This window comes from Galeopterus variegatus, unplaced genomic scaffold, assembly GCF_000696425.1.
Source record: "Galeopterus variegatus unplaced genomic scaffold, G_variegatus-3.0.2 Scaffold1078, whole genome shotgun sequence".
Lineage (NCBI taxonomy): Eukaryota > Metazoa > Chordata > Mammalia > Dermoptera > Cynocephalidae > Galeopterus > Galeopterus variegatus.
This window is the reverse complement of record NW_007727189.1, coordinates 238,631-251,534: the sequence shown is the minus strand read 5'-3', so window position 1 is coordinate 251,534 and position 12,904 is coordinate 238,631. Positions and strand designations below refer to the sequence as shown.

Below are 12,904 nucleotides of genomic sequence, written 5' to 3'. Positions count from 1 at the left end.
AAAAAATAAAATACTTATTTAGGAACTGAGTTAACCAAGGGTGTGAAAAATCTCTATAATTAGAACTACAAACCACTGCTGAGAGAAATTAGAGAGGATACAAGAAGATGGAAAGATATCCCATGCTCTTGGATTGGAAGAATCAACATAGTGAAAATGTCCATACTACCCAAAGTGATATACAAATTCAATGCAATCCCCATCAAAATTCCAATGACATTTTTCTCAGAAATGGAAAGAACTATCCAGACATTTATATGGAATAACAAAATACCATGCATAGCAAAAGCAACACTGAGCAAAAAAAATAAAGCTGGAGGCATAACACTACCTGACTTTAAACTATACTACAAAGCTATAATAACCAAAACAGCCTGGTACTGGCATAAAAACAGACACACTGATCAATGGAATAGAATAGAGAATCCAGAAATCAACCCACACACTTACAGCCATCTTATCTTTGACAAAGGCACCAAGCCTATACACTGGGGAAGAGACTGCCTCTTTAGCAAATGTTGCTGGGAGAACTGGATATCAATATGCAGGAGAATGAAACTAGACCCATACTTTTCACCATACACTAAAGTCAACTCAAAATGGATTAAATAATTAAATATACACCCTGAAACAATAAAACTTCTTAAAGAAAACATAGGAGAAACACCTCAGGAAGTAGGACTGGACACAGACTTCATGAATACGGCCCCAAAAGCATGGGCAACCAAAGGAAAAATAAACAAATGGGATTATATCAAACTAAAGAGCTTCTGCACAGCAAAAGAAACAACTAACAGAGTTAAAAGACAACCAACAGAGTGGGAGAAAATATTTGCATAATATACATCTGACAAAGGGTTAATATCCAGAATATACAAGGAACTCAAACAACTTTACAAGAAGAAAAGAAGCAACCCAATTAAAAAATGGGCAAAAGAGCTAAGTAGTCATTTCTCTAAGGAAGATATACAAATGGCCCACAGACAGATGAAAAAGTGCTCAACATCACTCAGCATTCAGGAAATGCAAATCAAAACTACACCGAGATACCATCTCACCCCCGTTAGGATAGCTAAAATCCAAAAGACTGTGAATGATAAATGCTGGCGAGGTTTCGGAGGAAAAGGAACCCTCATACATTGTTGGTGGGACTGCAAAATGGTGCAGCCTCTATGGAAAATGGTATGTTGGTTCCTCAAAGAATTGCAGATAGATCTACCATATGACCCAGCTATCCCACTGCTGGGAATATACCCAGAGGAATGGCAATCATCATGTCGAAGATATACCTGTTCTCCAATGTTCATCGCAGCACTCTTTACAACAGCCAAGAAGTCAGGCACAGAAAGAGAAATACCACATGTTCTCACTTATTGGTGGGAGCTAAAAATAAATAAATAAATTCACACACACACACACACACACACACACACACACCAATAAAAATCCTGCGGGGGGGGGAGAAGACATAACAATTACAATTCCTTGAAGTTGACATGACAAGCGAACAGAAAGGGCATTGTTGGGAAGGAGGGGGGAGAGGGAGGAAGGAGGGAGGTTTCAGTAATGGGCCACAATAGTCAACGACATTGTATATCGACAAAATACAATTTTTTTAAAAAACACAATAAAAAACAAAGAAAGATATCTAAAGCTGTACTAATAATTGATATTGGCCTTAGAATAAATCTTTAAAAATGGAAACATGTTACAACAAAAGTACAAAATAGCACCAGACTAAGAAAAATGAAAATGTGTAAAACAAAAGTAAATATAGATCTGGATTATTGAAGAACATAGAAAACTACTTTTTACTAGACCTTGATGGTTCACTGCATTGTCTTTGTTACCACCTGGATAGTTCCAAGACCCCACTCTACCCCTAATCAGCATATGGATTTAGACAAATACAGAACCTCTGTGTGCCTAAGTTCTCATCTTTATAAGTAAAGTCATAGAAATGCCTGTATCATATCAGTGAGGAATGAAGAAGTTACCAACTCAAATGACTTCATACAATAATTATATATAATTAGTGCTCTTTAAAAGCTATACATTCAGCTTTTGGAGACTCTTAGTAAAATAAAAACATAAAGTAAATATTTCTCAGTGGGAACGAATGGTAAAAGGAGACTATTGGATTTCAGTTGGCATGATACCTCTAGCCCCTGCCTCTTCTCATGCAGGACTCTGTGGCTCGAAAGGCCGGGAACTGATGGGATAGCTGCCAGTGATGTGGCAATAGGAGTCATTTTCTTATCACAGATTATGGTTGGAATTTAGGGGAACTTCTCTATTCTTTACCACTATCTCTTTCTTCTCTGGGTGTGGTTAAGGTCCACAGATTTAATTCTAAAGCACCTCAATGTAGCCAATTTCTTCACACTCCTCTGTAAAGGAGTGCCCCAGACAATGGCAGTTTTGGGTTGAAAGATTTCCTTAGTTATTTTGGATGCAAACTTTTTTCCAATCTTCACAGAGTGGGCAGGGGAGTGTCCATTGGCAGCACCTGCCTGTTCAGTGTCTTTCAGGCCATCACAATCAGCCCCAGGAACTCCAGGCTGGCAGAGTTAAAAGTGAAAGCTCCTAAGTATATTAGCTTCTTCATATACCTGAGCTGGAATCCTGCGCATGCTTATAAATGTCACTTTAAAAAATATTTATGACTAAAAATGGAACAACGAAAACTTCACAAGCCAAAAATATTTTGGATACTGTTCTCCCATTCATCATGATGAAACCTGTGATGTTCTGTATGCAGCATTGCTGTTATTTCCTGATCTGTATTTGGGGTTCATGCTTGGGGCCAGCAGCTCCATGGTTTTGGTCCTGTATAGGCACAAGCAGAGGGTTTGAAACATTCACAGAACCAACATCTCTCTCAGGTCCTCCCCTGAGTCTAGAGCTACCAAAAACATCCTTCTCCTGGTGAAGACCTTTGTCTGCTTTTACACCCTCTCCAGCATCTTTCAGGTTTGTTTGTGTTTTATTAGCAATCCCAACTCATTCCTGACGAACACCTCTGCCCTAGTCACTGGGTGTTTCCCAGCTTTCAGCCCCTTTTGGTTCCCGAGCTATGACTCCAGTGTATCTAGGCTCTGCTTTGCCTGGGTAAGTAATGGAAAAACCCCTGATCTTATGAGGAAGAAATGTAAATTGAAAGCTTTTGCACATTATTCAATTGTTTATTCACACATCCCCACAGAATTTTAAGTGCAATTATAAGCAGTTATTTCACAAAAAGTGATATAACACACATACATTTGTATATCATAAATGTGTGTATATATATATGAGGGCATGTGCATAGTATACACATATTATTTAGACTATGTTTATTATCGAGCAATAATACTAGAAAATTGGATATCGAAATGTAAATTTCATATTTAAAAATAATACTAATTTCATCAATGAAAAAATGCTTTAACATAAAATCTATTTTATTTTATTTTTTCTTACTGTTCTAGTTGATTGACTTGTGAAAATACATGGAAAATATTTTTCATTTTCCTACTTTTATTTTTAGGTGTTAGTATATATTTTTAAAGAAGTATCCAAATAAATAAAGTCTCACAATAATTGAATTTGACAGGAAAAATTAGCCATATGTTTTATATAATTATAGATATGTTTCAGAAGTGTTTACCAGCTTATGTGCTCCTCATGACACCTGTTCTCTGTTCTTTCTATCTTCATTTCTTCTGTGTTAATTTATTCCCATAATTCTGTATTTTTCTCTTTGTTTGAGCGCTGTATATTTAGTATCTGTTAGATTTTAACCTAGAGATTATACCTGTTGAGCTAGGGCTGGGTCTGGAGCTCACAGACCCCTTGAGACCATTCACAAACCTTTCACATGTAGGTCTATGAGCTAGGTAACTGGCAAAAAGGTCCTTGGAGCTTTGGTGGAAGAAAGAAAAGTCTTTATTCAGCACAGACATCTAAGACCTAGGAAGTCCAAAGAGAAACTCGGAAACTCAACTGCTACTGGCAAAGTCCACTGGAAAACTGAGCAGCAGCCAGTTGAGTAAATATGCTCTATTTTTAGATGCGAGCTCTGCTGGCCAGCTTCTGCTTCACAAACTGAAGAACACCCAATAACCACAAAACTAAAAAGATACATGGGTGCACATGTGCACTAACTCCACCACACACAACTTGTTTACAAGAAATGTGCTGCACCACCCTCAACCAGATCTGAGTCGAGGGAGCCTGACTAAACTATTCTATTTTCCCTACAATACCATACTTTGAAAAACTAATCACAACATAAAATTATTTAATAACTTTAGCCTCCACTCTGATGATATAAGACTTTGGATACTGTAGAGCTAGGGCTGGATCTGGAGCTCACAGACCCCTCAAGCCTGTTGTCCAGACTGGGTCATAAACCCTTCACACACAGGTCTATGAGCTAGGTAACCAGAAAAAAGGTCCTTAGAGCATTGGTTGAAGAAAGAGTAGTCTTTATTCAGCACACACACATCTAAGAGCTAAGCAGTCCAAAGAGAAACTCAGAAACTTCACTGCTACTGGCAAAGTCCCCTGAAAAACTGAGAACTCAACTGCTACTGGCATAGTCCAAAGTAAAACTGGGCAGCTTCCAGCAGAGTAAACATTCTCTATTTTTAGATGCAAGCTCTGCCCACTGTCTGCTTCATTAACTCTGAAGAACACAAGAATAGCAACAAAATTAAAAATACATTGGTGCACATGTGCACTAACTCCACCCACACACAACTTGTTTACAAGGACTGTGCTGAACTACCCCCAACTGGATTGGAGGTGAGAGGGCCTGACCAAACTATTGTATTTTCCTCACAGATACTATCTATTCAGTTTTATCAAACTGATTTTTAAATTGCTGAAATGTATTTTTAAATAATTTTTATGTACAAGTCAAGCATGCACCTCTCAATAAAATTTCATAAAACAAACACATCTTGGCACATGGCTCCTATATGTAAAAACAGAATATTATCATCTTGTAGATGCCTGTTTGTGACTTTCCCAATTACTGACCTCAGGAATGTTCATTACTGTGACATCTAACAGCATAGATAACTTTCACCTCTTTGGCACCTTATATAAATGGAAATACACAGCATGAACTCTTTTATATTTCAATTTTAAAATTCACTCTTTTAAAATGTGTCTGCATTTTCACATACTGTTGGTGATAGAATTCAATTGTATGAATATCAAATAATTAATTTAAATATTCAATTGTTCAATTTTGGGTATCATAAATAGTGCTTGCAAGAATGTTCTGCAGTGTGTTTTGATGATACATGGATGAATTTCTGTTGGGGTATATTTGTAGTAGTGGACTTAATAGGTTACATTTTACATCTACTCAGATTTAGGAGGTATTGCTTAACAATTTTTCAAAATGTGTGAATGAAATGCAAACCAGTAGAAGCTCCTAATTTAATACCATATTGTTTGACATGTACCCCTTTATGCTAATACATATTGTTTTGTTAAAAAAAAAACTTTCCTATGATCAAACCTCAGAGATGTTCTGTGTTTTCTTCTAAAACATCAATTTATGCCTTTAAAATTAACATGAGCAGTTCATCTAGAATCAATTTGTTATATATGACAATAGTGATTTAAACCTTGTTAATAAATCAAGCAAGAAATTTTTATACATTCTGAAATTGTTGTATTTGGCTGTCTTTTTATTTCCTGTCACTTGTCATTGCCTTAATGAGGACACCACCACCTCACCTTCAGAGCTGACTTTGCTGTCAATTCTACTGTTCACTCTATCACTTCTTGCCCTTTCCTGTCTTTACAATGTCTCCACATGTCACAACCAAGGGTAGTTGTAGTGTCAAAAATCTTCACTGGGGGGGATTCTAAGAACACTGTGGAGCAGGAAGCATCTTTTAATCTGTTTCCCCTGAGAAAACAATTGCTATGGCAGAATCTGTCTGATGTTACAATTTTGGAACTCTGGAGGTTCTTGAAAGCTTGCAACTTTCAGGAGAAAGATTGGATAGTAAATTTCAGACAATTTAAGCTCTTAGCACAGTAGAATCTATCTACCCACCCCTCTATCCCATGGCAGGCAGTTTTGTGTGTGTTCCTGGAGCAGTTTGCAAAATCTTGTAGGAGTCATGGTGGGCAACACAAACTCTTTGGTCCAAATACTGGAGACCTGTGTTCTAATTGCTAGGTGCTCTTTGTGGCTTTAGAGGTGCTGACACAGAGGCAGAAGGCCATTGTTGCTCTCCTCCCTACACCATTACAAGCCCTCCTTCTTCTCCTCTGGTATTTAATTGGTCAGCATCTATTTCTCTTTTTCTTTTTTCCTCCCTCAATTTTTTACCCTTTTTACCCTTTTGGCAGCCTTGAATTTAAGATCTAGGACTTTCAAAAAGAATTACATATAGGGCAGAATTTGGGACCTCACTGTGCATGTGCAGGGGAAAGCAAGGCTCAGAAAGGGACTCAGGAGACCATAAGTTCACACATCAGGCTAATCTCCAGTACAAACACAGCCTACAAAAATTAAAAAACAAGAACAAAAATCAGCAAATTCTGGGGAAAGGGGAAAATCTGATTTTCAGAGTCACCACATTATTAGATTCATATGTCAAGATTTTAACAAAAATATTCCAAGGCATACAAGGAAACAGGAAAGTGTGACCCATTTAAAGGCAAATAAGTAAACCAACAGAAACCAACCCTGAGAAACACTAGATGGAGAACCTAATAGACAAAGACTTTTAAACATCTGTTTAAAGATGTTCAAAGACCTAATGAAAGACATGCAGAAAGTCAAGTAAATAGCATGGATACAATGAAAATATTAATAAAGAAACAAAAAACCGAAAAAACACCTAAAGGAAATTCTGGAGCTCAAAGTACAATAACTAAAATATAAAATTTGCTAGATGGATAGAGAGGCAGATTTGAACAGACAAAAGAAAAATATCAGCAAACCTGAACAAAGGGAAATTGAAATTTAAGTCTGAAAAATAGAGAAAAGATTGAAGAAGAGTGAACAGGGCCTATGGGACCTGTGGGACACAATTACGCAACATATCCATTGTTAAAATACCAGAAAAAAAAGAGGGAGTAGGAGGCACAGACATTATTTGAAGAACTAATTGCTATAAACTACCGTAATTTGATGTCAGACGTGAATATAACATACACTAAGCTCACCAAACTCCACATAAAGTGAACTCAAAGAGATCCACCTGGAGACACACTATTATCAAACTGGTGAAAGTCAAATATAAAGAGAAAATCTTGAAAGTAGCAAGATAGAAGCAACCCATAACATACAAGGGAACTTATTTAATATTATGAGTGTATATCTCATCAGAAATATTGTAGGTCATGGGGCTAACTCGTGGCTCACTTGGGAGAGTGTGGTGCTGATAACACCAAGGCCATGGGTTCAGATCCCTATATAGAGATGACCAATTAGCTCACTTGGGAGAGTGTGGTGCTGACAACATCAACTCAAGGGTTATCTTTAAAAAAAAAATAACAGAAAGAAATATTGTAGGTCAGAAGACCATGGGCTGATGTGTTCAAAGTGATTGAAAGAAAATAGCTGTCAGCCAAGAATGTTACATCCAGCAAACTGTGTCCTCCAAAAGTCAGAGAGAAATTAAGACCATCCAAGGGCCGGCCTGTGGCTCACTCCGGAGAGTGCGGTCCTGATAACACCAAAGCCACGGCTTCAGATCCTATATAGGGATGGCCGGTTCGCTCACTGGCTGAGCGTGGTGCTGACAACACCAAGACAAGGGTTAAGATCCCCTTACTGGTCATTTAAAAAAAAAAAAAGAAATTAAGACCATCCAGATCAACAAAATTCAGGGAATTAAGTACCACTACATCAGGCCCTGCAAGAAATACTAAAAGATGTCTTGGAGGTTGAAATACAAGAACATTAGAAAGTACCTTGAAGTTATATGAAGAAAAAAATACAGTAAATGTAAATACATGGGCAATTATTAGAGCTAGTATCATTTTAACTTTGGTTTTTAACTCCACTTGTTTTCTACATGATTTAAGACACTAGTACACAGTCCGATCAAGATGGCAGAATAGATGGTCACCAGCATCACTCTCTCCCCCAAATCAACCATTTTACAGCTATTAAAAAGCAATGACAGCAAAGCTGGGGCCACTAGCGCTCAGGGGAAGAGGAAGAGAGGCCTACGGAGTGCGTGACGGCAGGAGAAGCCATGATAAGAGAAAGAAAGAACTGCTCTGACTGTTTTGAGCCTCAGCCACTTCAAGCCTGGAGCTGGTGAGAGCACAGAGCAGGAGCTGGCAAAAGCTGCAGCTGTGTCCTTCAAATGAATTTGCTTGGAGGCTGCAAGGGAGAAAAGTGCTTTGGTGACCACCAGGACAGCAAAACCATTAACAGGGTTCCTGTGGACCCACATAGGAGTGAGGAGCCACAACATCTAGAAAAAAGGGGCCACTCAGAGGCCAGTGAGTCATTGCAAGGGACCAGCGCATGGCCCGTCCCATGGGAAGTGTATGGAGCACAGGTGGTAGGGGAGACAAGCCCACTAGGAGAAAAATGGGCACAGCAAGGACAGCTGATCTGCTCCCCAAACAGAAAAGGACCACTCAGAGAACTGCAGGAGGTGCGGCTTGCTGAAGACCCAGGCCCAAACTAAGGGTGAAAAGACAACCTACAGAATGGGAGAAAATATTTGCAAACTACACATCTGACAAGGAATTAATATCCAGGATATACAAGAAACTCAAACAACTTCACAGTAAAAAAAACAAATAATCCATTTTTAAAATGGGAAAAGCAGCTGAATCGACATTTTTCAAAGGAAGACATACAAATGACCAACAGGTAAATGAAAAAACGCTCAAAATCACTAATCATCAGAAAAATGCAAATCAAAACCACATTGAAATATAATATCCCCACTGTTAGACTGACCATTATTAAAAAGACAGAGAATAGCAAATGCTGGTGAGGATGCAAAGAACAGGGAACTCTTATATACTGTTGGTGGGACTGTTAAATAGTACAGCCATTGTGGAAAACAGTATGGAGGTTTCTCAAACAACTATGGATAGAGCTACCATATGATCTAGCAATCCCACTTCTGGGTATATACCCAAAGGAATTGAAATTATCATGTTGAAGGAATACCTGCACTCCGATGTTCATTGCAGCTCTATTTACAATAGCCAAGATACTGAAGCAACCTAAATGTCCATTGGTGGATGACTGGATAAGGAAAATGTGGTATATATTCACAATGGGATACTACTTTGCCATAAAAAGGAATGAAATTCTGCCATTTTCAACAATGTGGATGAGCTTGGAGAAAATTATGTTAAGTGAAATAAGCCAGACAGAGAAAGAGAAATATCACATGTCCTCACTCATTAAGTGGGTACTAGGAAGGAAGGAAGGAAAGACATTGAACTTTCAAAAGGAGAGAACAAATCTATGTTTACTAGAGGTGGAAAAGGGGTGGGAGGTTAGGGAAAAATTAGGTAAGGGCATAAAGAATAATTACGATTTGTAATAATGAATATGCTAGTAATATTATTTATGTACACATATTGTACACAAATAATGATAATCAACACTGTACCCCAAAAATATGTATAACAAATTATGCTTCAATTTTATTAAAAAAAAATATATGGAGTGTAGTGTTCGAGATTCTCAAGTGAAAAAGAACCAATAGGAGATATCCTATATCTTTTCCTATATCTCCAATTGGTTCTGTTTTTCTAGAGAACCTTGAATACTACACTCCCGAATTTCCAAGTCAGGGAATAACATCAAATAACTGACCAACCATACCACACACACACTACACACAAAGACATGTGCACACACACACAGTTGTATGCACACTCAAATAAACACACTCAAATGTATATTTACATACACAATCAATGTCATAGTCACACTTTAGTTGCACACTAACAAACGCTTATGAAGATGCTCACCACATACAGATTCACACATTATTACAAACTCACAATGCACACACCCACACAAATGACACAGTCCCACTCACACAAATCACTTATACAGTCACGAGTTGCGCATATATCTCAATAACGTGTTCACATATAGAAGAACTGTGCATCTCTCCCAACCCACCAATGCCCAGAAAAAAAAGGCCAAGCCTACACTTCATGTTCCTTCCAAACCTGCCACAGCCCACAAGGACTGTGCAGCATTTAAAAAGTGCTATGAGCTCTTCTATATTAGATTAATTAGATTCTAAATTACTGTGATTAGAAACTTGGAGTGTGTGGTGGTATGACTGAGTAGGAGTGAAACAATGGTGTAAGAAAGAGGGTACAGGGAAAGGGCATAGGAGTGAGATGGGGTGCAGAGAACATGAGGGTGTGTGTGGTAGAGAGTGCAGGAGGAGAGAGAGTGCAGAGGGTTAAAATGTACATGGGGGTAAAAGGGCGTGGTGTGTCTGAAGTGGACTGTGGGGTTTAAGGGTATAAGGGGATGAAGTGTGCAAAGATTTGATGGGAATAGACCATATTGGCCTCTGAAAGAAAAAGGGGAGCAGCAGTCAGCAAGGATAATGGGGACAGGAAACAAGGGGCAGAAGAAAATAAAAGTCAAGGAAAAGGAGATTGTGGAGGCCATGAAAGGCAAGGAGTGTTGGGCTGAGGTCCCTGGAATTTTGTAGGGGATAGAGTTGACAGAGCAAGGATCTGAAGTTGGTACAGAATGGAGGTGGGGTAAAGAAATCTAGAAGGGTTAGGGTGGAGTTGCAGGGAGGGAGTTGCAGGTGCAGGTCAATGGGTTAGAGGGTGATGGGGCAGAGAGAGGACCAGAAGATGAATAAAGTCTTACAGCGTGGTAGCATGGAGATCGGGAGGGCAATAGAGGTGGAGAGAGGGACAATATGGAGACTGGGGGTGCAGATAAATCTGTAATGACCCTATTTCCAAATAAGGTCACATTCTAAGGTACTGGGGGTTAATCTCATAGTGTTTGCCAGGAGCTGGGGAGTGGGAAAAATGAAGAGATTTTGATCAAAGACACAAACTTTCAGGTATAACATGAATAAGTTCCTGGGATTTAATGTACAGCATGGTGACTACAGTTAATAATACTGCACTGCATACTTGAAATTTGCTGAGAGAGTAGACCTGAAATGTTCTTACTACAAAAAAGAAGGCAACCATGTGAACTGATAGATATGTTTGGTAATAATTCCACAATATATACACATATCAAATCATCACGTTGTATAGCTTAAGTACACATAATTTGTCAATTACACCTCAAGAAAGCTGGGGGAAGAGATTTTATGTCTTTTCTCTGTCTCCTAAAGCCAGGCCTGGGTGCCTTCTCCCTGTCCTGCAGAGGAGGGCCAGTTGTCTGCTGGAGAAGCTTGCACCTGCTCTCCACTGGCTGGTGCTCAGGGAGCTGTCCTTGTAGAGGAGACTAAAGCATGTGGAGCATTTGGGGTGCCCAGGAGCCCACTGGGATGAGTTCACAGGCAATATGTCCCAAGCAGCTTTTGGATGGGCTTCTAGATGGAGTCCACAGAGTGTCTTCTAGGGTTTGAGGTCTCTCTTCCCTGAACCCAGCCTCTCCCAATCACTCAGCCTAGCTGATCACTTCAGTACTCTGGGTAGTGAAAGAGAGAAGTGGGACTCTTGGGCTGTGTCCCACTGGGATGGGAGAGCCAGAAATTTACTCACTACCCTCTCACTTCCCCCATGATAGGAATGGAGGGCCAAGGGGTCTCTGTAGGCACTGAGCTGTGCTGCCTTAAGAAAAGGTGACTTGGGGAAATTGGAAATGTACTTCTTACCCTCCTCAAGTTGCTATTTTCAGAATATTTGTCCCAACAATTTGTTGAAACTTCTCTGAACTTCCAACAGTACACACCTCTGTGGATAGTTGTCAAAATCAATGCTTTTGATAGGGATAAAGGTAGAAAGTTCCATTCCACCATCTTGCTAATGTCACCCCTCTTAAAGTGTTATATTTTAGAAATGCCAAACAAAAAATATACATTTTCATATGCCACAGTTGGGATTCAAAAGTTCTTTGAGGTATAAAATTTATACAGTAAATATGCAGTGGTTGGGACAGGAAGGACTGGCACCTCTTTCCAGCACACTCAACGCAAGATACCAGGAAACAGCTTCTTCCTCCAGACCCACCAACATCACATCCTGGACCAGGTACCCTGAAGGAAAAGAAAAAATGCTGTTGAATGTTGTTTAACCAAAATTTTAGATGCTACGCCATACTCTATGTTCAATATAAGGGTTTTTTTAGGGGTATTTTACACAAGCAAACTCTTTTCCTCCTGAGCTGAAATTAGAAACTGTCCATGAAAGTTGAGATTTGACCATAACTGAGGGAATTAACAAATGGGAGAATCAAATAGTGGCCTCCAAGCTGTCCTCTGCCACCTCCATCATCCTCAGCTCCATCCCTCCTCTCCCTCCACATTCATCCCTCCCCTGCATCCTGTATCTCTTTACCTGTGAGTTTTAGCCATCTACTAAATCCCACCCACTCTTTGCCTCCATCAAACCATCCTAGATTTCTATATTGTCCACCCCAACAACACACCTCAATCCTGTGACCTTTTCAACATTCATCCCTCTGTGTTCCCTATTCCAGGGACCTCAGTACAACCCTTCTGACCTTCCATCGCCCCTGCAAACCCCGCCATTCATTACCTTTTTCCTGTTGCCATATACTCACTCCTAATTTCAATATCTCAGTCCATTTCCCATGTCCTCCATGCCCTACAGCACCAATGTCCAGACCTCAATTCTCAGGCATCTTCAACTCTCCCATGAGCCCAATCCACACCCCAAACCCATTACAGCCAATCTTATTTTCCCTGACTTTTTCTCCTGGGCATATATATATATATATATA

At 39.4% G+C, this 12,904-nt stretch overlaps 1 pseudogene; it reads left to right on the top strand.

Moving 5' to 3' along the window:
- LOC103592055 overlaps nucleotides 1–3,213 on the top strand; it is a 20,086-nt pseudogene extending 16,873 nt beyond the window's left edge.
- Nucleotides 3,214–12,904: the final 9,691 nt, after the last annotated feature.